The 26,278-nt window shown below is 36.2% G+C and overlaps 1 pseudogene; it reads right to left on the reverse strand.

Moving 5' to 3' along the window:
* Nucleotides 1–10,138: 10,138 nt before the first annotated feature.
* LOC149227992 (large ribosomal subunit protein eL33y pseudogene) lies at nt 10,139–10,712 on the reverse strand (annotated as a pseudogene).
* Nucleotides 10,713–26,278: the final 15,566 nt, after the last annotated feature.

A 26,278-nucleotide genomic window follows, 5' to 3' on the forward strand; every position in this document is an offset into this window, starting at 1 on the left:
TTTGTTGGAGTTGACATTCAACGTAGGTAGACCATGGAGCAGTTGACATTCAGCGCAGATGCTCAGTGGAGCAGTTGACATGATCCAGAATTGACTTGTTTTTGAGTATTTTTCAGTGGAGAACTGATTTGGATTGCTGTGGTTTGCTGACCTTGTTCCTCTAGGGGTAGGAACAACATGTTTAGGGACTTTGGATCCCTTAGATTATGGACATTTCATGCTTCATGTTGTAAGGCACAAAAATGTCTATAACAGTTGCCCCCTAAAGTATGAGGTCGTTTATCGGGTGAAATGCTTTATCAGGAGGATCCGAAGTTCATTCAATCGCTGGGAGGTGACCTGTAATAAGATACAATACAATACATTATTTTTCATACTGCTTTCATGATCTAGCTGAGGCGGGCATTCCCATGCTCAGCTTTATAAATACATTTTTCTGTACATAGAATAGACAATCGTCTGAAGGTAGACTGATAATTTTCTGATGAAATTATCATCCTTTGAGTAGGATGATCGTCTGCTGCACATGTCAATGTCTTTATTTCCTGAATATATATCGCAGCCCGGATGGATGAAACTAGATCCGGGGTCTTCAAACTCGTCCGATCTTCACTCTAAGTACAAGTCGATCCATGTGAGAATTTCTTGGAGTCGAACATGGAAAGACATCGCTTGATTACCAGTCAATGATGTAAAATGTTAACAAGCGCGAGAGGAATCACCGATAATGATGATGACCCTCAAGGTACTGCAGTACAATTCACGTGGTGTGAATAGAGGACTTGGCGTCGAACACCACGCAAAATCTTTCGGTCGAAGGTCATTGATGTATACCTGTCGCCGGAAGTGAGAAACTTGCCATTGAGGCATGCAAGCTTCAAAGTACTGAGGGGGGTGTTCCCAGATCAACTTCTTGGATAATGAGCTGATGTCGACAAGAAGCGATCCATCAAAGGAGGGCCTTAATGAATCCCATATCAGTGACACGGAACGGAGCTAATGATTGTGATGAAGGTGAAAACGATCTGTGAAATATGATTCAGGGTGGCGGTCATGAAAGGATGAAAGATGATGTATGGCAGTGGATGGGACACGGTTGACTCTTTCTGAACGACATCTCTTGAACATATAACGACACTGATGTGATGGATCGGTAGCATTACCCCAAATGTGGATGGTATGGCGAGACCATGGTGATGAGACCAGTGAATGAAACAACCCAACCCGATGTGGTACGGAGGAAAAGTTTCATGTTCAAGAGCGACTTGCTACCATTAAAGCTTTGAGGTTCTCCCAATTTTTCCCCAGTCATTTCTGACCAGTACCTCTTTATTTTTGTCAAGCTTGAGGAGGATAACATATGCTTGTTCTATAAACTGCCCTTCGGGCAAGCCCATCGCTATGTTTTAACGAGCCTAGTGATAGGGAAACTCGTTCTTGTCTAAAGACAAGTTTGTCGCTATTTAATGCATTTTAACGAGTCTAGCGACAAAGACAACTCGGTCCTTTTCATTTTTAGAGAGTCTGAAAAGGTACGTAAAGTTAACTCCAAAGGTCCTTTTTCGTCATCTAATCCCTTAAGTCCGAAAAAGCATAAAACAATACAGAAGGGATGAATGTTCGATAGTTTTATTGAGCCGAACCAGACAAGCGCTCGATCTTTTTGTGCAATAATCCCTCAAGTCCAAAAAGATTAAAATCTAGAGGAGGGATAGCTCTTCCGGTCATTTTAACGAGCTGGAAGGCCAAAACTCGGCAAACTTTTCATATTTTACGAGTCAGAAGAAAAGAGATCAAAGAAGACTCGTATTTTGAGGAACGAGTGATAAACAGGGATAGCAGCAGATTCCAGGTACAGGTTGGAATTTTCCAATCACGGCAGTGTCACAAGGATGGCTAGGTGAAATCACTCTTCGCAGCTGTTCCTCAAAATAGGTAAACAATCAAGTGGAGGTGAATGATCGGCCAAATGAAAAGTGGAGGTGACGGTGCAAACACGACCAAGGCTTTTATGACTGATGAATTTACGGTCTCAAATGGTTATTTACCGGTACTGGGTTCATTTTTTGAAAAGCTTGAATGCGCCAAAACACTGCTCAATCTTATGTTTATTTTTTAACGAGCATGAACTATGTGCTAAAACTGCTCGGTTGTGCGTTTATTTTTTAACGAGCATGAACTTTGCTAAAACTGCTCGTATAGTTTGCATGCCCCCAGCATAATAACGCAATTCGAGGTACATGCCCCCCAAGCTTCATTGCATTCAACTCGGTGGTTGGAATGAAGGTTTACCTTTGAGCTTTGAAAAGGGGATTTGTTTCATTTTTTAATGTGGTTGACATAGTAAAAGAACTATCCTCATGACTCCTTGTTTCATTTTTTAACGAGGTTGACACGAGATAAGAACCATCCTCAGAGCCCACTGTATTTACAGTATTTATATTAGGGCGATGATCCATGCCGACAAAATATTTAGGAATCTTCCAAATCCATTAGATACAGAAGATTTCATTTTGTAGGTTTCCACCGTGGCCACTCCCGCCAGATTACTTGGAGGCGGTAGGGCGAAAATACCCATTAAGGCAGGGTCTTTTAGGAGGCCTACCCCAATATTTTGAAGCGAATGATCGCTTCCATGGATCATTGGAATGCTTCCCGTAACTTGTGAACTGTCGGGGAGGAAAGTTTGTTGGTTGACAACTGTAATTCTTCCTTGAAAGGGAAACGCAATTTTCCTGAAGTAGGTCGACACAACTGCAGCCATGGCATATATCCAGGGCCTTCCCAGTAGGATGTTGTAATCGAGGTTTCCATCGATTACTTCAACATCGACTTCTACTGTTTTGCCCCCCAGTTCAACTTGCAAGTTACTTAAAATCCTGTATGGAGTGTATGATCGTCCATCAAATGCTTTTAACATCGTTGACGATTTCGACAAGGGTGGTGAGCCTAAATTTTTCCAGCAACTCATCGACATAAGACATGTAGATGCCCCCTCATCAATAATTGTTCGATGAACAGTTTTGTTGAGGGCTTTCACTTGAATAAGGAAAGCTAGTTGAGCTGGTAACTGAGGGTCATATCCTTTATGATCAAAGGCCACAAGATTGGAATCCATTGGGCCAATCCCACCTATTGCTGATAATAAAGCTTGCTCTTGGGAGAGGCAATTTTGCAGTACCTCAATTGTCGACATAGCGGACGACGATTGGGCCAGGTCCTCTACTATGTTATAATTCTGTGCTACTTTTGCACGAGGATTAAATGTCGATTTGTGTACTACTCCCTTTGGCGACTTTATCATTTGTTCAGGAATGATGGGTGGCACAACTTTGGTCAAAGTTGTCGTCGAACTACTAGGTTGTTCATTAGCCTTGTTATTCGACAGCTGTGGATTCCCGTAATCTTTATTCCTTGTCAAAGCATCATTCTGCTGCTTTGAGGTAGACAACATAAGCACTTGGGATCGGGAAGTATTTTGATTAGCAACCAGTTTGGTTTCCGGGCTTGGAAACGGATCAGTCAATACTGCTGGTGTTTTTGAACTCTTAAAGAGTTTTTTAACTTCAGCTATATGTGGACAATCTTTCGTCCAATGATCCTCATCGCATATATGACACACTGCCGGGGGTTTCCTTTTTCTCCCTTTCTTTTTCTTCTTGCCCTCTGGTTGCTTCAGTTGTCTGCCCTTGTCGGTCGACATGGCATTTACTTCTGAGGCAAGAAGTTCCTCATTTGCATTTTGACTAGAAATTTTGTGCTTGCCAATCACGCCATCGCCGGCGTGAGAGTCATTGTTTGATTTAGGAGGAGGAGGAATTGAGAATTCCGGTCTAGGGGCGTCAGGTATTTTGTCGTAGAGCGTGCCGGACTGAGTATAGACCAAGTCCAGATATTTCGCACGAGCGATAACCTGCTCTTCCGTTACGACTCCTCCCTTTGCCACATCTTCCGTGATGGCAGGAAGTAATGACTTGATAAACCATTCAGCTAATCGCTGATCGGGAACGTACGTTTTTACCATCCTACGACGACGTTGCCACTCATATATATGATCAGATATGTGGGTGGCGGTCGTCTGTTTGAAGTTGGTAAGGAGTTCTGTTCCCGTTTCATACCTTATCGGTAATTGAAAATGGGTTAAAAAGGTTGTGGCTAAGGTGCTGAAGTTGTCGAACGAAGCTCTAGGCAATTCAATGTACCATTTTGCCGATGGACCCGTTAACGTCCTCTGAAATAGGCGAAGTCTTATCGAATCATCATTCAGGGTGTTTGATGAACACCATAGATGGAATGTCATCACATGATTCGACGGATCTTCACCCGGATTTCCATTAAATTTAGGAATATCTGACGGAAGTTTATGCGGAATCGCTGGCCACCAAGGGGCATAAGCAATTGGATCATTCATCAGCCGGTTTAGATCTGGTAATTCTAGAGTTGCTACAAAGGGCAACTGCTGATTCAGGTTCGGCGAAGCATACCCAGGATAAGATGGGATCGCCTGAGCAATGGGTCTTTGCAAACCAGCATAATGCTGGCAAGGTTGATGGGCATAACCATTATAGCATGGTTGCCCATTCCTTACAAAGACTTGTTGCTCAGGTCCTTGATATGATTGCTGGAATGGCGGTTGTTGAGATTGAACCAGCTCTGGTTGTTGGACCATTTGCTGTTGACCAATACTGGATGATTGACCAAGATGAGGGGTCATAGTAGTTGTTTGAGCCTGAGTCGCTCCAAATAAGGAGGCACTACCCTGAGATTGTGATTGAGTCGTTGAGACAAGAGGTTGTTGTATTGCAACCTGAGAAACTTGGGGTCGACATACAACAGGTTGCGCTTGTACTAGCGACGCATTCACCATAGCAGGTGTGGTGGGAATATTCGACACAGGGTGTACTGGCTGCATTGAATATACAACCCCTGGTTGTTGAGGCAGTATTGGTACCCAACCGCTGGATGTAATTCCAGTTTGACCTGAACTTTGTTGTAAACTCCCATATGGTTGTTCTCTGGGAGGGAATAATGAAAGAGCATACTGCCCTCCATATGGTGGAAATCCAGTACTTAAAGGGTAAATTGGCCTTTGAAGACACATTGGATCAATTTGTTGAGTTTCAACATAAGAAATACCAGATGATAATCCGGATGAAGAAATAGGAACTAACCATGTCGTCGTCCCTGATTGGACTCCGGCTTGTTGTTGACAATTTGCCGGGACAGATGGTATACCAGCGAACATCGTTGGAGTAGTAGCAGAAGGCTCTGCTGCTGCTGTGTCGGACGACACAGTCCTAGGTGTCGACGGTTGTTCAGACATATCTAGTCTATCCAAAAGATTTCTTAGTGACTCTACAAGAACTTACGATGCCAAAAGACTAACTTCGAAGATCAACAAGGGAATGGTGATGATTATCCCGTTTAAAATAAATTTTAACGATGCTTAGACACAACTTGCTTTTTCACTTTTAAAGAGTCGAGAAAAAGCTAAAGATGACTCTAGTCTCCTTCGATGTTTTAACGAGCCCGAAGTGACAAATGCTCGGATGGACTTTTTCAGTTATAGAGTTTGAAAAAGGCCAAAAGAAACTGCTCTGGAGATCTAGGCAGAGGGTGTGCCAAACCTTTCGCAAAACCACAGAATACGTTTTACGGTACGGGTGGTCGATCTTCGTGAATGCTGTGTTCACTGCATTGCGATCAGTAGGGCGGCCGACACGGCTTCCTATGGATAAAGGCTTTGTTCCTATAGGGGTCTCCCAATATATACGCGACGATACGTGGGAGAACAAGTCCGTATTGATACTTATCGCTTCACCGTGGAGGAATCACCCAACCACTCAACGTTAAGATATCACGTTTAACGACGCCGGAACACGTCTCTAGCTTAGACCTCTATGTGTTTGCGTTATGTTTCAATGCGTTGTTATGTAAATTCAATTCATTTTAAGTTGATCTTGTTTAGCAGTTTGCCTTTATGGATCACCACGAGATGTATAATACAACTTCCTAAATGCAGTCTAAGATGATAAGCAAGCTTTTCAATCTTTCAACTTTGAAAATCTTAACTACTGAGGGAAAAGAAAGACATCATCTTTTCACACAGATCATAGAGCACACACTAATGCACTTTCTCCTAAATCAACATGCAAACTGTCAAAATGCACATGCACAATGCAGGTATTTCTTTTCTCTTTCTTAATGTTGATGTATTACAAAAAGAAAGCTGTTGTATAATTTTGAATTCAATTTCAAGTGAAAGCAAACAAGCTTGTCCAAAATCAAAAGACACCTTAAGATTTACTTGTTTCAACACTAGAAATACATAAATTCAAACCATATGATGAAAGCAAAAAGCTCAATCAGCTATGAACAGCAAACAAACTATCTCTTAAGATCAATACGACACTTATCACAGGTCTAGATCTAAGAGGCCACAGCAAGACTAGTTTCACTTTTCGTTATGGGAAACTGTAAATGATGTAAGAAATACACAAAGAACAATCACAGTTTCTTTATACAACTGAGGCGGAATAGTGGCAAGGAAAGTTGGTTTCAGATAGGTACATTGACTGACAACAGGCTGCAAAAACAAAGATGAAAACAGGGCAAGAAACAGCAGGGAACCTCAGTAGCACAAGGCAAGACTGGTTCAACGCAGCTAGTACACTATCAGTTTGACATTTAGCGCTGGTAGCCCCTTCGGGAACTGCGCTAAAATGCAGACTGCCTTCACAGTGCCTGCACTGAAGAGAGAAACTTGCGTTTCTCTTGGTTTCCGGGTCACAGATTGCTCAAAATTTCACAGTTTTTGGCCAAATCAGAAGCTATCAATCAAGTACACACTAAAGGGTAATTAGGAGGATGAAAAGCTATCACTAAGAGCTGTTCAGAGTCCTTGTGGATCAGCTCTTCAAATCATAAACATGCCCAGAAACTGAGCTAGAGTAGCTTCCCTCTACTTTGCATTTGAAAGATCCAAATGCAGTTCGATTCGGTACTCCCTGTGTTTATGAAATGAATAGCAAAAACACAAACAACCAACAAGATACGATCCCCAGCAGAGTCGCCAATTTTTTGTTGGGAAAAGTATCCAATACGGAATGACCTTATCCCACTCTAAGGGTGATAGTACCTCAGCAACAACCGAAGCAAAGCTATCTAAGACTTCTTCTTTATGAAAGTAAAATAGGGTAGAAAGGGATCCACTAACCGATGTCTTTCGCTAATGATTGATCCAATCTTCTCTCCTTGCTGCTTGCTCCCAGCTCCTTGTTCTTTCACTGACCCAGCTACACAAAGATCCTACAAAAGGGCAAGAGAGGGAAACTACAAGAAGCATACATTCATAATTGATTCAAGGATTAGAATAAATCAAATACACAAGTATAACAATACACCATTGAGACACATGCATATAGAAGAACCTCAAATGCTTTATTAATGGAAGAAGTAAAGTTCAGGAAGTGTTACAACCATAAGAGGCCCAATCTAGCAACACCTCCCAGCAGAAAGAAATCTCCTCTTCACCTCCTTCAAAGCAATCACCCAATAGCTCTAAACTCAAACCAACAGCACTTCCTTACATTCACAATATTCCAGCCTCCAGATCTCATAGGGTAGAGATCCTTATATAGAGTTTTGGAGAGAGCATGAGTCAGCTTGATGTGTGACTAGTGTCCTCTCCCACTCCAGTTCTTCTTCAGTTCTTGAGTCCACTTGGAGATCCTTGCTTCCACTTGGAGTTTTAGAACCTCTTACTCATCACTAGGCGAATTCCCTGATCCAAGTGTCACTTTGGAAGCTTCCTGGGCACTGACACATTGAGGAATGAGACCTCCACATGTCAAAACTCGCTCAGCGCAGGTAGCCTTTGTTGGAGTTGACATTCAACGCAGGTAGACCATGGAGCAGTTGACATTCAGCGCAGATGCTCAGTGGAGCAGTTGACATGATCCAGAATTGACTTGTTTTTGAGTATTTTTCAGTGGAGAACTGATTTGAATTGCTGTGGTTTGCTGACCTTGTTCCTCTAGGGTTAGGAACAACATGTTTAGGGACTTTGGATCCCTTAGATTATGGACATTTCATGCTTCATGCTGTAAGGCACAAAAATGTCTATAACATGGTGATTACATTGTAGACATAGAAACTCATTAATATTGGAAGAATATTTTTAGAAATCCTTGAGTCATATTTAAGGAGTCTATCAACTCGAGATCTATACAAACCCATTGGATCAAAAACCAAACCTAAAGTGAAAGTAACAAAATTTATTTTTTAAAAAGTAAATGACCTTTATGGATAAATTAATATAATAAAGAAGTATTTCTTAATCCTCGAAATAAAAATCTTTCAATGTTAAACGAATATATCTAATCTCTTGTGAATTCCTAATAAAATTAACTAAAAATATATTATTGTACCATAACTATAACCTTATTGTTAAAGCATTTCAAATATTTTAGACTCATCTATTGTCTTTCCATGAATTCACTAGAAAGCACACTTGGATTTTGCTTTTAAAAACTACTCCTATTTCCATTCCTTTATGCTTAACATGGTCATTTTAAAAGTCTTCTTAATCAAGGTGAAAACCATAATCTCAATCAATTTTCATGTAAATATCTTAGATAAAGATGAATTGACTAGAAAACACACTTGGATTTTGCTTTTTAAAACTACTCCTATTTCCATTCCCTTATACTTAATCATTTTAAAAATCTTCTTAATCAAGGTAAAAACCTAATCTCGATCAATTTTCATCTAAATATCTTAGACACGGATAACACCAAACTTAACAGCCCCTTGTTTGAATGATAATGAACTAAAATAACACTGTTGATAGACCATATGAAAGCCCGAACTTTCTATATTATCTTCACCATAGTAACTTAAATCTTGAGCTCATAATTTTATCAATGTTACCTCCAAATAATGTCTAATGTCTAATATTATTAGATAGGGACAGTGAATTTTAGTTAAAACTTACATTGAAAGTCCATGTAACCCCATGGGGACACATAATATATTTTAAGACAAAAAAAATCACCGAGAATATGTGTCGGCTTATATATTGGTCTTGAAAATGCCTGAGGGATATAAAACACGTACCTTATTGATAAATTAGAGAAGATCAACTCGGGACATTCTTCAAAAAAAAAAAAAATTGCCACCTGAGACACGTTATATATATGGAAATAGAAATTGAGTAATTATGGACGCGCAGTGGCAGGTATTAGTTAGCTCTTCGAAAATTACGGTAGTACTCTTCGCAATAGCGTCCCATCATCGAATGGCTCATCCGGACGCTAGTAAGTGAATAAGACGTGCACGTACACACATTCAATGTTATTCAAATGCCAAGGATTTCAAATGCTTCACCACTTCTTGGATTTCAAATTGAAAAGTTGAGTGGAAAATTTCTGCAACAATGTGTTAAAAAGGGTTGCAATGGTTGGATTTCATTTTCGTCATGGTACTGATGGGCTTAGCCTCTCCCGCACCAGCACCGACATCGCCCCCTGTTGCAATAACACCCAAGGCAACCCCAGTTCAATTCCCAATAGTGCCATCACCACATATCTTTCGCAGGGCTAGGATTTCTCTGCTTAATATCGTATTGGATGCCTAGTAAGCATTGTTTGGGGTGATTCGTAGCAGATGGGGCGATTCTAAGAATCATCGGGTGGTGGGGCGATTCTCAGAATCGCCCCACCACCCGACGATTCTCAAAATCGCCCCAAACAATGCTTACTGGGCAAAATTGCCCCACCACCCAGCTATTCTCAGAATCACCCCATCTGCTACGAATCGCCCCAAACAATGCTTATTGGGCATCCGATACGATATTGAGCGGATTTCAGAGGGAATTTTGATGTTAATTAAATTTTGGCAGGAACAAACAAAATAGTTTTTCAGTAAAATTTTAGTTTTGATCTATTTTAATGAATTAAACATTTTAAAGAGTAGTAAATAACATGTGCAAATGTCTACACCAAACAGCTATCAGTACTTATATTGTCAAAATCGTGATTTCATAGTTCTAATGTAGGTAAAAATAAAATAACAAAAGACACAAATATTCTAGGAAAAAAAGGTAAATTTGCATCACATCTTCCTGTGAAGGAAAAATGATCTCATAAATCAATGGCTTCGTCTACAATAGGCCTCTCATATCGAAACAAAACTAAAATATGAAACATCCGAGAGTTTGTAGGCCAAGTAGTGACAACGACCTCATATGCTACTGGGGTACATAAATACTCTCACTCTCCCTCCCATGGACTTTGGTGTCAAATTTGTTCTAAATTTTTCCCTAACAACACCACTGTTACCATGCGACCTTGTTACTTTGCCCCAAATACACTTGTAATTAGTTCCCCCCTTCTTGGTTTTTGCCTTGTAAATATAGGCCATCCTTTTGCCCATATACCAATCCACTTCCTCTGGTGTATTGACTCCTTCAATTTGAATCAGAGAAGTATTTGGGTACTAGTTTGATTTTGACCTTTTGTAGCTGAGGATGCTCCCTCGAACATACAACCTGATACGCTCTCCTTGGCGTCCCTTCACCATGTTGATCAAAATGGCTCGGAACACCTCGACTGTCTATACGCCCCAAGGTGAATGGATGGACTGCTGCACAAACTCTTCTTCCAGTTGTTGCTGCTCCTCTTCCTCCACCTCACCCCGGCACAACCAACGTTAAAATGCATGGAACAAACAAAATAGTTACTAGTGCATGGGTGCATGTATCAAGTATGGCAGAAGAAAAAGTGAAGAATCCAACTTAGCCGTTTCTTCTCAATGAACATGTAGGTCCCTCTTTCTTTTTTTCTTTTGGTTTTTTGGAATAATTAACTCTGACTAAGATATAAATGAATAATCACTCCATAAACATCTTTCTTTCTTTCTTTTGTTTTTTTGAATAATTAACTCTGACTAAGATATAAATGAATAATCAATCCATAAACGTTGATTAGATTACATTGTTTGATTATTTCTAACAATCTTCATGGTATTCCTTCTCAACAAAAACCATAGTATTCCTTCTCAACAAAAACCAGACTAAGGTTAACCAATAAGGTTTCATATCAAATTTGGTTTGATATGTGATCTATCTCCTCTCCTCAGAATTATAACCTATCCAAATCTCTTATTCATGATGCATAGATTAGGCATCTATGCCAGGTTTGCAAGAAATTATAAAAATCTGCAATATGTTTAGTATTTATGACTTTTCTTTTTCACCCATGGATCTGCCACATCTATTTGTTTTCTTCCCACCCTTTTTTTCATTGGGTATGACACAATATTTTCCAATCATTGTGTATGACACAATATTTGCCAATCTTCCATTGTCAGATATTTTTTGATGCTAAATAATCTTGGCAAGCGAAAAAGAGTGGTTATTGGTGTGTATTGTGAAAGAAAAAGAGACAATCTAACACGGTTTACCTCTTCTCCATGTTTTAGATGAACACATAGGTTTCTTTCTTTTTTCCAAAATAATGAACTCCAAATAAGATAGAAATGTAGGTGTCTTTTTCTTTTCCTAAAATTATTAATGTATGATAAGATAGAAATAAATAAAGAATTATGAATTGGGATCACAAATTTCAAGATTTGAGTATACTCAAATGTTCATTTTTACATTCTCTTGTATGTTTGTTTTGATTAGGTCTATTGAATCAAATTGGTTTTCAATAGGTTTGTTTTGAGTATGTGAGGTTTCTAGTGTCTTATTAATTCAAGTGGAAGAGATATTTCTTACATATCATTAGATTATGAAGTGACATTGGACATAATTAAGCTTTGGGCCATACCCTTTTAGAAACAACAACCCAAACTAAATGATTAGTTATTAGACCTTTTTATTTATTCGATCTAAACTAGAAGATTATAAAAAAAAATCCCTTTCATTGCTCCTCATGAACCAAGATAGATTGATTCATCCCTCCTTTTTAGTGTACAAAGAGGAGTGCTTGATTTTTACTCAAAAATATGGGGTGTTGATGTATCTATATATGGATGCTCAGGTTTTTATATTAAAAATTATCTCCAGTGTTTGATTTGTAGTCAAAGAGATGTGGTGATAATGTATCTAGATATGGGTGTTGACTTTTTTATATTGAAATTTTCTCTTTGTTTCAATTAGAATTAGAAGGGTTTGTTCTTTTTGTTTTCCTTATAATAAACTATTGTTCTCAATTGAAATTGGATCATTTGTATTAATGTTTCTTTTCAATGTAAGTTTGAGGTGCAAGTTACTTATTTTATTTTTAGACTATGATATTTAACACATAGTGACCTATGCTTAATAAACTAAAATTAGGAAGGTTTAATAACTTGCTTAGTTTTTTTTATGGTTTTGGTGTAGCTTGTTTGTAGAGAGACTAGAGATTTGTCCCCTAGGCAATAACATTCTCTTGCATCTTTGAAATCTTATTTATTGGTTCTATGTGCTTGCATTACCATCTTTTTTTAAATGGTATTTGAAATAGTTATTCAAGAAAATTTCTAAACATTTCAGCCTTTCATGATAAAATGTTCATTTTTACATTCTCTTGTATGTTTGTTTTGATTAGGTCTATTGAATCAAATTGGTTTTCAATAGGTTTGTTTTGAGTATGTGAGGTTTCTATTGTCTTATTAATTCAAGTGGAAGAGATCTTTCTTACATATCATTAGATTATGAAGTGATGTTGGGCATAATTAAGCTTTGGGCCATACCCTTTTAGAAACAACAACCCAAACTAAATGATTAGTTATAAAGAATTAGAAATTCACAAATATAGTGAACCAATATTAAGTGTGATTTATGGCCTTAAATGAGTTTTGGAGCATAAACTTTGAAATGCCACAGAACTGAAATTAGAGGTCAATAGAGTGTGTGAGGTCCAATTATTGGATAGAGTTCTTGAGAAAATGCTTCTATAACATTAGAGTTAAACATGAGGCATCTTAGGTCAAGCGCCTAATGGTTAAGAGCATGTGTTTCCTCCTAAGAGGTCATAGGTTCAAAAATTAGAAGGGGTTAGAGTAGGTATGCCTTCGTAGACAATAATCAAATCATTGCGTGGAGGTGGGTCTCTTGTCCCACAAACAAGGGTGTTTCATACACCAATTTGGTGTTTGGCTTGGCTATGACCTTAAAATTGGATAATAATAATAATTAGGATATAGATTGTTAGAAATTCATAATCTATAAGGGTGAAAGCATGGAGCTAGGTTACACTTTTTGGCAAGAGATGGCACGTTTGGGTGGAAAAAATGATTGCTCAATTGAGCCCTTTTTAAGCGCTCGATCGAGCCGTTTGAGAACTTAAACAATGTAACCCAATGTTATTTAGGAGCTCGATTTAGCCATGTCTTTGCGGCAGTCAAATGAAGGAGATTGGGTTTTGGATTTATTTTCTGGCTCAGGTAAGTTTTATTATATGGAATTGAATTTCAATATGTTATTTATTAATTTATATGTCATTGCACTAATTTATTTCATTATTTCTTTTGTGCTTGATAATTAGGTACTACACTAGCATGTTGCCTTCAAAAAGGAAGAAATTGCATTGTAATTGAAAAAGATCCAATACAGTGTAATTTCATTCAGCAAAGAATTAATGCTCTTCAATTTCTTCCAGATGCAATGCAAGAAATTGGGTTGAATAAAGGGGACTTTAGTGAATCACGTGTGGCAAAAAAGACAAAGGAACCCCAACCACCATTACATGGAATTTTTGGAAAGACATACATTGGGAGATTCGCAGACATCAAAGATCCATTAGAAGAGGAAAACAAGCCAAAGGAAGCAGAAAATATTGTGGAAGAAGACAATGATGAAACCCTAGAGGACGAAGAGTTTGGATTACATGACATTGTTGATTAAATTTAAGTTATGCTTGGAAATCAAGCTTTGCAATATTTTGACTTTGACATTTTATGAGAAGAATAAACACTCAATTAAGGTTGTTATGCGGTCAATATTTCTAAGATGTGATTTTCGCATTAATTTTTAAGTTAATCATTATTTTTTGAAAAAAAAAGTGATTATTATTATTTTTTTGACATGAAATTCATAAAAAAACTACTATTGAACCATTTTTAGTTAAAATTTTCGTATAAAATTGTGATTTTGACATGTCAATTCTAGCAAAAAAATATCAAGACGTGTAGTTCTATAGTTATATTTATGTTAAAAATGGTTATTTTTATGTCCATTGTTAAAAAATATTGTTTTTTAGAAATAATTATTTCATTTGGATTGAAAAATTAATTAAGGATGTATAAATATGTAGAATATCGAAAATTCAAAATATCAACCTTCTAATTTAAAAATGCAAAACAATAAAAACCTCACTACAAAAAAATTAAAATTAAAATAAAAAACAAGAAAATATGAAGAAAACGACCACTTCAAAAATTATTAAATTTATAAAATAATTATTTACATTTCATACATTAGAAAATTTAAACTCAAAAAATAGGTCTTTTAAAAAAAGGGTCTGGTGCAGCATACCCACTTTTTTAAATCAGCATGAAAATCACTACCATTCTAAAACGTAATGTACATAAAAAAAATTAAAGTGCCAAAAACTACACTCTAAAAAAAACGTGTTTTTTGCATCACCCCTTTTCAAAATCAGGTCACTTTTTTGCTATCTCTACGAAATAGGTAATAGTATCAATTCCCATTTCAAAGTTTACATTGTTTCAACTAAGGCTTTGAAGGCTTTAAACTTTTCAAATGCTTCATCTTTATGCTTTAGTAGACCTATCCAACACATTCTAGAAAAATCATCAATGAATAAAATAAAGTATTCTTCTCCACGAGGTGACTTTTTTTTTGTTGGTCCACATAAATCAGTATGGATGAGCTCAAGAGGCTTACTTGTTGATCCTTCTTTTTCAATGAAATGAACTCTAGTTTTCTTACCGACTTGACATGGTTTGCATATGGTATTTTCTGGAATGTTGATATCTGAAATATCGTGGATCGCCTTGAGCCTACATGGTTTCTTATTTGAGAAAATCTTAGATGCCCCAATCTTCTATGCCATAACCAATTTTCATCAGTTTTTCTTAGATAGCATTGTTGTTGTCCTCCTTTGAGTATGTATAAATTGTTTGAAGTTCTTGTACCTTTGAGTATGGTCTTTCTTATATCAAGCTCATGAACCACACATCCATTTGATTGAAACACAACATCATTTCCTTGATCACACATTTGACTAACACTCAACAAGTTATGCTTTAAACCATCTACATACATGACATTTCCAGCTTTAACCTTTTCTTTCAAGAAAATAGAGCCTTTACCTTTAATGACAGCTGGTGTGTCATTTCCAAATGAGACATTCTTTTCCTTTTCTAAAGCATTATATGAATGAAGTTTCTCTTTATCACCTATCATGTGTTTGGAGCATCCATTATCGATGTACCACTGATTCTCTTGTCCTTCTACATACAGAGCTATGCCACATCTTTCTGATTGAGATTCCTTCTTTCTCCATATCTTGGAATTTGATGATGTTTTCTCCTTTTGAAGTGTTGGCCAAAATTTTCTCCTACATTCAGATTCTTCATGACCAAAGTTGTTACAAAACAAACATTCTATTTCATCTTCAAGAGGAGAAAAGTTATTATAGGAACTTTTCTTGATTCCTATTACACTCCTTTGATTTCGTGCTTCTCTAGTCATGATGGTTTTGTAAGCAACACATTGAGCAACCTTATGTCCAAAGTTATGGCATGAAAAACATTGTCCATTAAAGAAGTTTCTACGATCATAGAATCTTTTAGCATTGTTTACCTATTGGTTGATGCTTCTATTGATGTTCATCCTTGGAGTAAATTGAGCATGATTTACTTGATGAGTACTTTTAGGCTTTTGCTGACGATTGACATACTATTCACTGGTCTTTTCTGCATCAAGATAGCTTCTGGTGGAGGCTAACGGATTTTGAGATTGGGATGATTCTTCAGTATATCCAAGACCTGTCTTTATAAGAGGAGAACACTGAAATTTGATGATTTCATTTAAATTTTCTGATCCTTTAGCAAATCTAAGATTAAGAGATTTTGTCTTCTCAAGTTATTTTCTTAGACCCACAACTTCACATTCTAGTTTTTCATTGTGCTTTTCTCTTTCAGTGAGTTGATGTGTCAATGTATCTATGATCATATTCTTTTCTTCTAAATAGGTTTTGAGTTTTGTGATTTCTTCAAGAAAGTCTTCTTCTTCTAAGGCATCCAAAAAATCATCAGTGTCATAAGGCATGAGTAGTTTATAGTCTTGTTTAGTTTCATCTTCATCACTATTAGATAAACCATCACTATCTTCATGAGTATAGTAACTCCTTCTATTAACAACCTGTTTTCTATTGCCTTTTGCATATTCCTTTCCCTTTTCATATTTATCTTTATGAGGACATTTGGCAGCATAATGGCCGACTCTACCACAAGCAAAGCATTTGAATGGTAGCTTACCTATGAATCTTTCGGAACCCCGTTGAAGCTTCTTGACAAAATTTACCTCATCTTCTTCTTCTGAAATGTATCTTGGTTCATTGTGCTCTTCCTTTTCTTTTCCCTTTGCTGAAGCTTTAAAAGCGTCTTCTCTCATATCTAATGGACCTTCTTTCCTCATTTCAAAGGCAGTTATAATTCCATGGAGTTGAACCACAATAATAGTTTGAAGATCCTATTTTTCTTCTATGGTAGATACTTTTGACTCAAATTTAGAAGACAAAGATCTCAAAATTTTCTCTACTAAAGTAGCTTCCTTTATCTCTTCACCCAGATTCTTCATACAATTAACAATCTCATCTACACGTAAAAAATAACTAGCAATACTCTCATCACTATGCATCTTAAGAGTTTCATACTGAATTCTGAGAGTTTGAAGCTTAGCATGTTTTACCTGGGAGTCTCCTTCGTAGCTCTGAATGATTTTGTCCCATATCTCTTTGGCTGTCTTGAGCTGCATGACTTTGACAAATTCTGATTCTGACAGACTTCCCAATAAGGTATTGACTGCTTTGGCATTGGTTTCATATAACTTCTTACCTATTAAATTTGTAGGTATTGTTGCTGGAAATTGATATCCTCCTTCCACAATTTCCCAAACATTGGCTCCAAGCGATTGAAGATAGGCTCTGGTTCTTATTTTCCAATATACCAGGTTTTTCCTATTGAAGATTAGTGGTCTGATAGACCCCATGCCTTCGTGATTGTTCATCTTGAAATATCTTCCTTCAAGCGATAGAGCTTCTTCTGAAGTACCTGCTCCGATACCAATTGTTGGAAATAATACTGAGGGGGGGGGGGGGGGGGGGGGGGGCGGTGAATCAGTATTTACAGTTCAATAATATTTTATTTCCCAAACAGATTTATATACGCTACTTCATTGAAGTGAACTTGCGTGTACATGCTATTGTGATTAGAGAAACCAATGTATATCTAGATAACTTAGGATTTAGTCAATTTATCATGTGTAGATTAGTGCATCAGTAACTTATTATATAGTAACTATGTGCAGTAAAGGCATAATAAACCATCACACATAAGCAACACACATGAACACCAAGATTTAAGGTGGAAACCTAATGCAGGAGAAAAACCACTTGCTGCTGTCATCTCTGTCTTCTTTTAATATAAAGAAAATTTGTTTACAATCTTGTACTAGTGTAAACTCATACTAGTACGTAGGCACCCACCTGCAGAAGGCTACAACCTTCTCTCATTTTCCAACTTCCACTGGAAGGGAGCTACAACCCCCTAGCGCTTGCACTAGCCTATGTTTTTACTAGTACATAGGCACTGACCTACAGAAGGCTACGACCTTCTCTCTTTCTCTAGGGACCACGTTTCATTAATTTTCAGACTGGATGCTCCTGGTACACAAAAATACAAATGAAGGCCTCATTTCATCAAATTTTCAAACTGGACCCATCAGAAACTTTGAAACTCAAACTACATCAACCAACAATTAGTTAATTTGAACAATCAAATCATTGTCACCAGAACACTATGCTGAACCTAGCAACCTACATCATCATTCAGAACCAACTGCAACCTCAAAAATCATACGTCAAAATGCATACGCTACTTTACTGAACCTAACTTGTGTGTATATGCTACTTCCTTTATCCAAACCTGCGTATACCTCTAAAAATACTGAAACATAAAACTTTCTGAATCAAGTTTGTACCAACCAGCAATATATTGAACATCTACTATCAATTTACATAGCTCTGGACAAGCAGTAGCAGAGATAACCCTTCTCACTTAAAAAATCAATCAATCATACACCAAACTCCTTATGCATTCAGATTTACATTCAGATCTAAGAAGACTTCATTGACAGACAACAGTAAAACAACAGAACTAATTAGATAGATCAGTCATTTTTGAATAACAAGATTTTCTCTTGTATACGTTACTTGGAAGAGTTGAAGTTGCATGTATACGCGCCTTTACCGAGGCGAACTAGCGTATAGATCTACAAATATTAACTCACAACTTCTGCTATTCCAAACTTCAGACATACCCAGATCATGACATTTAAAGAATAAAACAGGTGTACACAATCCAATCCAACCCAACCAAAATCAGATCATTCAATGATAAGTCATTTCAGATATCATGATCCTGATCCAACATTGAATACAAGGTGCACAAAATATTTCAGATCATATCACAAACATAGCCCCTGCAACATAAAATATACTTTAGATAGAAGTATTCCTGAGAAACCCTTTCACTTGCACACTTTGGCCCTTTGATCTTCTCCTCCTTATATAGTCTTTTGGCCTATCTCAATACCTCAGACCAAAACCACACTTAGGACCTGTGGTGTTCTTGGACAGGATCAAATAGTCGTTACTCCACTCAATATTGTGGGCTAATACCATGGTATTGACCCCTGGTATACTTTACTCTTAAATTTGCTTGATTTTCCAACCTATACGCGCTTTTACTCTTGTGAAAGTGCCTGCATACGTATACGCTCTTTTTGATTTGTGAACCTACATGTATACACTCCTTTGACAAAGTGGACCTACGTATACATCTTGAACTGCTTTACACCATACTGTTCCTTCAACTTCTTCATTCTGATTAGTGGACCTTAGTTCCATCTTCCTGTTCCTCTGTACTAATTCCCTATTACCTCTGAAATGATCTATTACACTGTGAGTTGCCTTTTATAAAAACAAAACTAACCTATGAGTGAGTTGCCATCAAGGAAAACACTTGTATCATAATGCCAACACTGAGGGTAGTAGGAACTCCTCGAGCCACAATGCTCTAGAAATCCTTGGCCAACCAAGTTGGTCACCCTGGAGTTGGTGGCACAACCCAAGGGAATGTGAGTGCAAAGAAAGGGGTGCACTACTTGGGTGTGGTGCTAATGGGGGATGTGAACCTATTGGTTGGAGGTTGTCAAGGTTTGGTACCTTGGCCATGTTTGTCTAAGGTACTGGATTTGTACATGTCTCAAGAAGTCATTTCCAAAGTGGAGTCACAACGCCATCTATGGGGTAACTGAATATTGAGAGAATTAGAGTAACACGATCTATGATTGTGTAATGCATCCAAAATTTACGGCCAAATAAAAATTTAACATATAACTATTAAAAACTACTTGTTTTATGCTTATATTTTATGATTTTTCTATACACATGATTATATATTTGAGTCATGTTAAACATATACTTTTAATTATGCCTTAATGATATCTATATCGATGAAAGTGTAACCACCTCAACAAAAAGGCTCAACAAAAAGGCTAGGGATGTCACATTAAAAGAGAAATATAATACAATAAAAATCAATCCAAACAAAGAAACAAACTTTCAACATTCAATAATCTGTAATTCATAACAAATTTAAAACTCTTAATAATATTGTACCTTTTTAATTTTTAGACACTGTAATGCTATATCAATTTGTATTTTTATTAAAATAATATGTACAACAATATACCTGTTAAATAGTAATAACTCTAAAATTTTAATTTTAACACGAACAATAGATAGTAATTACGCAATTTTTTTCAAAAAAACAATTCCAGTTTAACTCTGACTTTAGTTTAATATAAAAATAACCTAATGTCCTCCGTGCATCACCATCTCATCATCTTTTATACATATGTTTATTAGAATCACACTTTTGTCAATATACGATTTAGTTATTTTATATGTTTTATTTCAATGAGTATCGTGATGATATAATGATATTAGTGAAGATAATAATCTTTTTATTAAATTTGATAGGTTTTATTTTTTCAATGAATATCGTGATAAGATCATGATATTAGTGAAGATGATAATTTTTTTATTAAATTTTATAGGTTTTATTTCTTCAATGAATATCATGATATTAGTGAAGATAATAATTTTTTTATTTAATATTTATTTTCATGATGTGATTTGCAAAAAATAATAAGGTGATATATATTTAATATATATTGAAATGATATATATTTAAATACATAATTTTCCAATTAATCATTGCTCACTCATTAATATTAATTAAGTGAAAACAGATTATCTAAAATGACGCATTGGTAATTAAGAAAAACCAGATTATCTAAAATGACGCATTGGTAATTAAGAAAAACCAGATTATCTAAAATGACGCATTGGTGATTTATAAATGAGCAAAGTTTCACATCCACTATATTATGTCCGTACATCCACAAAATATGAATTCTTAACCAATGAGAATCGTTTTTAAGTCTGTCTTTATGAACAAAAATCAATGTTAACATATATAATATCTACAAGAAAGGTAGTTTATATTGGGGTCATGCTCGAGACTATCTCTATTGGCATCATGCATTATCTAGTAGCATTTACCTCAATCCTATTTACAATTGTAGTTTAAACTTTTACCGAGGGACAAATATGTATATATAAATATGAGTTTTGTTTTTTTAAGGTAGAAAAACTTATCATAATTTATTTAGTGTGAGTTGATTTGATTGTTATTCAAGGAAAACCATGTCAATTGAAATGGTCCATTAATGATCCTTTAAGAGGTAGATCTTCACTCTCGTCAAATGTCTTCAGTTTTTGGGTTATTAATCTATTTCCTCAACTCTTTTGTTTTTTTTAACTATAGCAGGTAGATTTATATTATAAATAAGAATACAACCAATCTTGATGTGAAAGATACAACCACAAAAATGTCTTATCATCTAGGTTCATCCCAAGAAGGAAGACTATGAACAAAGGAATATGTGCATAGATTTTCTTACAATATATCCTAAGTCTTTCATACTAATAAGAAAACAATTAATAGAAAATACGTAATGCTTTTACAGATTTAAAAAGCATAACTAATCAAAAGTGAAGAGCAACATTATCAAAAATTCATATTGGAACATTGTTTCGAATTGTGAAACTGTTTCAGATTGGTTTGCTAAATTGAGGCTTTCCTTGAAGAGATTTTGTGTTCTTTGGCGGGGGGAGGAAGCAAGAGGACCATTTCCAATCTTTTTTTGATTGACCAAGTAAACCAATGTGAGATAGAGTGGAGAGAAGAGTGTGAAAATTTCTTGATTGCAATTACTGGATATTATTTTCCTACTATAAACAATTTTATTATCTATGGAAATTAAAGAATAACTCACAATTGCAATATTCACCAAAAATATGAAGGAGAAAATAAAATCAGGAACTAAGAGATAGATGCACACACATAAAAATCAACACGATAATTTTTGGACTAATAGTCCTTGGAAAAACCTCGAAGGAAAAATTGGTGCAACAGATGAGGGTTTATTTAATTATTCCACAAAAAATGGAGAGTACAATATTTGGTTGCTCAGCTGGCAATCCTTTGGTAAATATTTGGCCAAAACAACCCTTGAATTAGCCTCAAATTAGGTCACCTAGCCTCCTCCTACCTCTATAAAAAATCGCTTTGCCTTTGGATGATATTTCCGGCCTCAAGAAACTGAAACAAACCCTCCCTGACAACTCGCTCAACTGGACTACCTAACTCACAATATGTAGACGATTTTCTCTATAGAAGATTTTAGCCTCCCTTTTCCTGCCTCTCTGACACTGGAAAATTCTTTGGAAATCTCCTCTACTACTCCCTCAATCACGGATGTTCTCATTCTGTCTCGAATGCTTCTTCATTGTTGAATCATTGCAACTAGATAGCTTGATTGGCCAAAGTAACTCACTCTTCCTCTTGTGTAACTGTATCTATCTCCATCCCATCGACTTACTCTTATAATCTATCGCTGGAGCTTCAACAACCATGATTAGATCCTCATCAATGGCTAAGATCATTTTATACTTTATCTTTGTGAGTCTCTAAAGCATTCTTGATCATCCTTAATTAATTCTCATTAATTAATCAGTTTTCCTACGTTACACTTTGGCATTTCTTAGTTATCGACCAATTAATTTAATTAAAGCGTTTTGCTAGCTTATCTCATGAATCCTTTTCTAGGTTTTGGATATCTCATGTTCCTTAGCCTCTTAATGAAAAATTTAGCCTAGAACACCTATCAAATGCTACCAAAATCTAACAAAGATTCTAAAGTGAGATCAGGTAAAGGCAAGTCTTATAGAAATAATGTGTGCTAACCATGTTGGAGAATCTAATTCCAACGACCTGTTAGGTGTCACAATTGTCCATCCAAGTGTCATGGTCTATTTTAGTTTAGTCCAGTTCTATTGAGTTCAGTTCAATCTGAATATTATAATCATTTATCACAGATGTCTCCAATGTTATCTTATTTAACTCATTCATAATATTGAGAAGACCAATCTTTGCTTCACGATTTTCCTTCATTCTTTGTCATAGTATCGGAGCTTCAAGTTGCATAAGTCTTCAAAAAGAGGAGTGTGTCGTTAGAGTTCATGAACGCAAGGCTGAGGAGGAAATGCGAAAGTAGATTGAATTTCGCACATATGAAGAAAGAGAAGTTCTTCTCTTTTTCACTTGTGAAGAGATCCCAATGAGTCACTTTTGCACCGCACAAAAAAAGAGGTGCACAAAAGTGTGGAAAACTTATGAGAATGTGATATATTTGGGGCTAACAGACCCAGTGAGTGGAAAAATTGTGCAAAAATGCGCAGACAAGCTCTGTTGGAGGTGCACAGAACACGAAGCACGTTTTTGCTTAGGTACCATAAGTCATTTGTGTATCCCACTAAATGACAAAGATGAGGCAGGACACATGAAAAGTCAAAGAATGGTAGAACACATAAATGACAAAGATGAGGCAGGACACATGAAAAGTCAAAAAATGGTAGAACACATTATTTTTGCCTCATGTCGACTAGTTCTCTAAAGGTCCTACTTTCTTTGAAAAGGTTTTTTTTTTTTTTAATTAAAAAAAGGGCTTCGTATTCAATGGTCATTCCTTTAAGAGATCCGTTTCAAAGTTTTTAGAAGGGATCTTGAAATTTTGGTGAATCCAATTACAAAATTTTTAAGAGAGTTATGAAATTTGTTGAGTGCACTATTATATCTAAATGCCTTGTGTAATTAAAAAAAAAAAAAAACTCATGTGATCTCTTAAAAAATCCTCCTCCATAGATTTTTTTTTAAGAAAAAGGGTATATATTTGAAGTGTTGCTTTGTTTAAAAGAGTGTTATGTTTTTTTTTTAAATCAAAGGATCTGGAAAAGAGTTTGCCAGGTGTTTTAAAAGGTATTTTGTGAAAGTTTCACTTTTGTGAAAATTTGTAGATCTATTTTTTTTCGACGTTGAGAAACAAAGATATTATTGTAAAGATGTTTTTGTTCCAGAAAACCACTATGTATGTAAGTACATTCGCTTATTAAGCTACAATCAGCCAATGCTCAACAAATGGGAAAAACCAAGAGGTTAAGAAATTTGGAGTAGCAGGAGATGTTTAATTTTTTTTTTCAAAAAAAGAGTTTTGGTGTAAGGGGGAGTAATCCGGTTGAAACTGAACAATTTGGTAAATCCAACAATAGAGCATGATGATGACAATTTGGTGAATCCAACAACATAGTTTGCTGATGACAATTTGGTGAATCCAACAATAGAGCTTACTGATGACAATTTGGTGAATCCAACAATAGAGCTTGTTGATGACAATTTGGTGAATCTAGCAACAGAGCTTGTTGATGATAGTGAAGCTACCATTGGAGTAGTCAATGCTATGGTGAATCCAACAATTAATATTGTTGATGTAAAATTTGATGAATAATTGTTAGCTTATAATCAATGGTTGTGGATGATGCAACAGAAACATCATATCGACATGATGTTATTTGGTGAGAGAAACCCACTTGAGTGTGATAACCAAGTGGAAGATAACATGTTTGCAACAACACAAGTTAGTAAAGAAGTGGAAGAGATAGAGAAAAACAGAGACAAAGATAGAGGCAGAGGCAAAGAAGAAAGCCCACAAAGAGAAAATAGAGACAGAGGCAGAGAAGGAAGTGAAACAGGAGAAATCTCTCACTGTAGAGCAGAAGGAACAAAACTAATGTGGTTCTGCAGATGTTTGTACACTTACCATTGATTTCCAATGTGCAGGTAAACAAAGTGATTATGAAAAAGAATTAAGTTTCCTTGAAACATAACTTGCAACACCATGTCTTGATGAAGTTTGCGTAGAGGTTGCAGAAATGAACCTTGAAGACAACTTGGACGATGAAAACATTAATAAAATTTTTAGGTATTGGTGCCTTGAAGAGAAGGAGTTGTATTATGAACTTGTGTTGCAACACAAGATTGATGATGAGAAACACATTATAGAAAATGACATGTGGCAGCGGTCCACATACAAACTGATTTTTGAAGAAGTCTAGGAAAAACTTAGATAGCTTGGAACAATAGAAGATGTGCACTAGCAAATGATGAAACCGAAGTTTGAAGGATACAAGAAAAAAAAAAGCTAAAACAATTTAGAGACTATAGGATCTGGAAGAAAAGAAAAAGAAAAGGAAATCCAGAGAATATCAAATTTTTAAAATTGTAAGCCAAGCTGAGACATAGACCAACAAACATCTTAGTTTAAATTTTTTGTGGTTGAAATTAAGGGGGAGTGTTAGAGAATCTAATTCCAATCACTTGCTAGGTGTCACAATTCTCCATCCAAGTGTCATAGTCTGTTTTAGTTTAGTCCAGTTTTGTTCAGTCCAATCTCACTGCAGTTATTTATTACTGATGTCTCCATTGTAATCTTATTTAACTTATTCATAATATTGAGAAGAACAATGTTTATTTCACAATTTCTCTTCATTCTTTGTCAAACCAAACAATTTTAAACCCTACTTCCAACAAACTAGCTATAAAAAAAGATAAAAAAAACATAACAAATAAAAACAAGATTGGAAAAATCCTAAAAAACACTATTTCCACATCCCACTATATATAACCAAAATAATACCCCTAGAATCATCATTAATCTCTCACATGATTCAAGGGAGTAGTGTGTGGGAAGTGAATAGGACATCTCATCACACCCACCACAAATATGAATGATCTTCACACTCACCATAAATATGAATGATCTTTTGGTCTTGACTAGATCTCCATGTTAAATTAAATGTTGTCATGTCCTATAAACTTGATTAAGGGATGAGTTCAAGTGTAACCTTATAGTTTATGATTATAATTCTTTCGTTTTTCCAGTGGCTATATTTTATACTTTACCTCTTACATGATAAAACATTAAGGTAGAAGGTAACTTGAAAAAGATTTTCTGTTCTACCAAGCAAAGAGGCAAGCCTCATCTCTAATGGGCCTAAATTTAGTTCAAACATATTGTTCAAGACAGCTGCACCTTGCCAAATTTATGGTGGAACACAAGCATACGAGGACATAATATAATTCGCAGATGAAGACATCCGTGGCTAGCCAACAGCCATATGGTACACGAATCAGACTTGGGTATTTCAGTCCCTTTTCCTTCATTATCACCCTCGACTCTTATTGCACTTCCTCCATGGCATTTCAAATAGTTCGATGCACAGTCTCCTACCACATTAATTAGCAAAACCCATTGTTTTCAAATAACCCATTGCGCATTCAAATCCTCTAATTTTTTAGGACAGTCTTTTCCTCATTTCGGCAGGCTAGTTTGGCCCACTTATCCTCACCAAAAATGAAACCATTTAGGTGCACATATAAAGCTTCTCTCCACATCAACCACTGGTTATGGCCTTCGCATTTATGCAGGTCATGATCCTATTTGGTGAAACCATTTAGGTGCACATATAAAGCTTCTCTCCACATCAACCACTGGTTATGGCCTTCGCGTTTATGCAGG

This window comes from Pinus tabuliformis, chromosome J (genome assembly GCF_031772625.1).
Source record: "Pinus tabuliformis cultivar Carrire ecotype Pingquan chromosome J, CPIR1, whole genome shotgun sequence".
NCBI lineage: Eukaryota > Viridiplantae > Streptophyta > Pinopsida > Pinales > Pinaceae > Pinus > Pinus tabuliformis.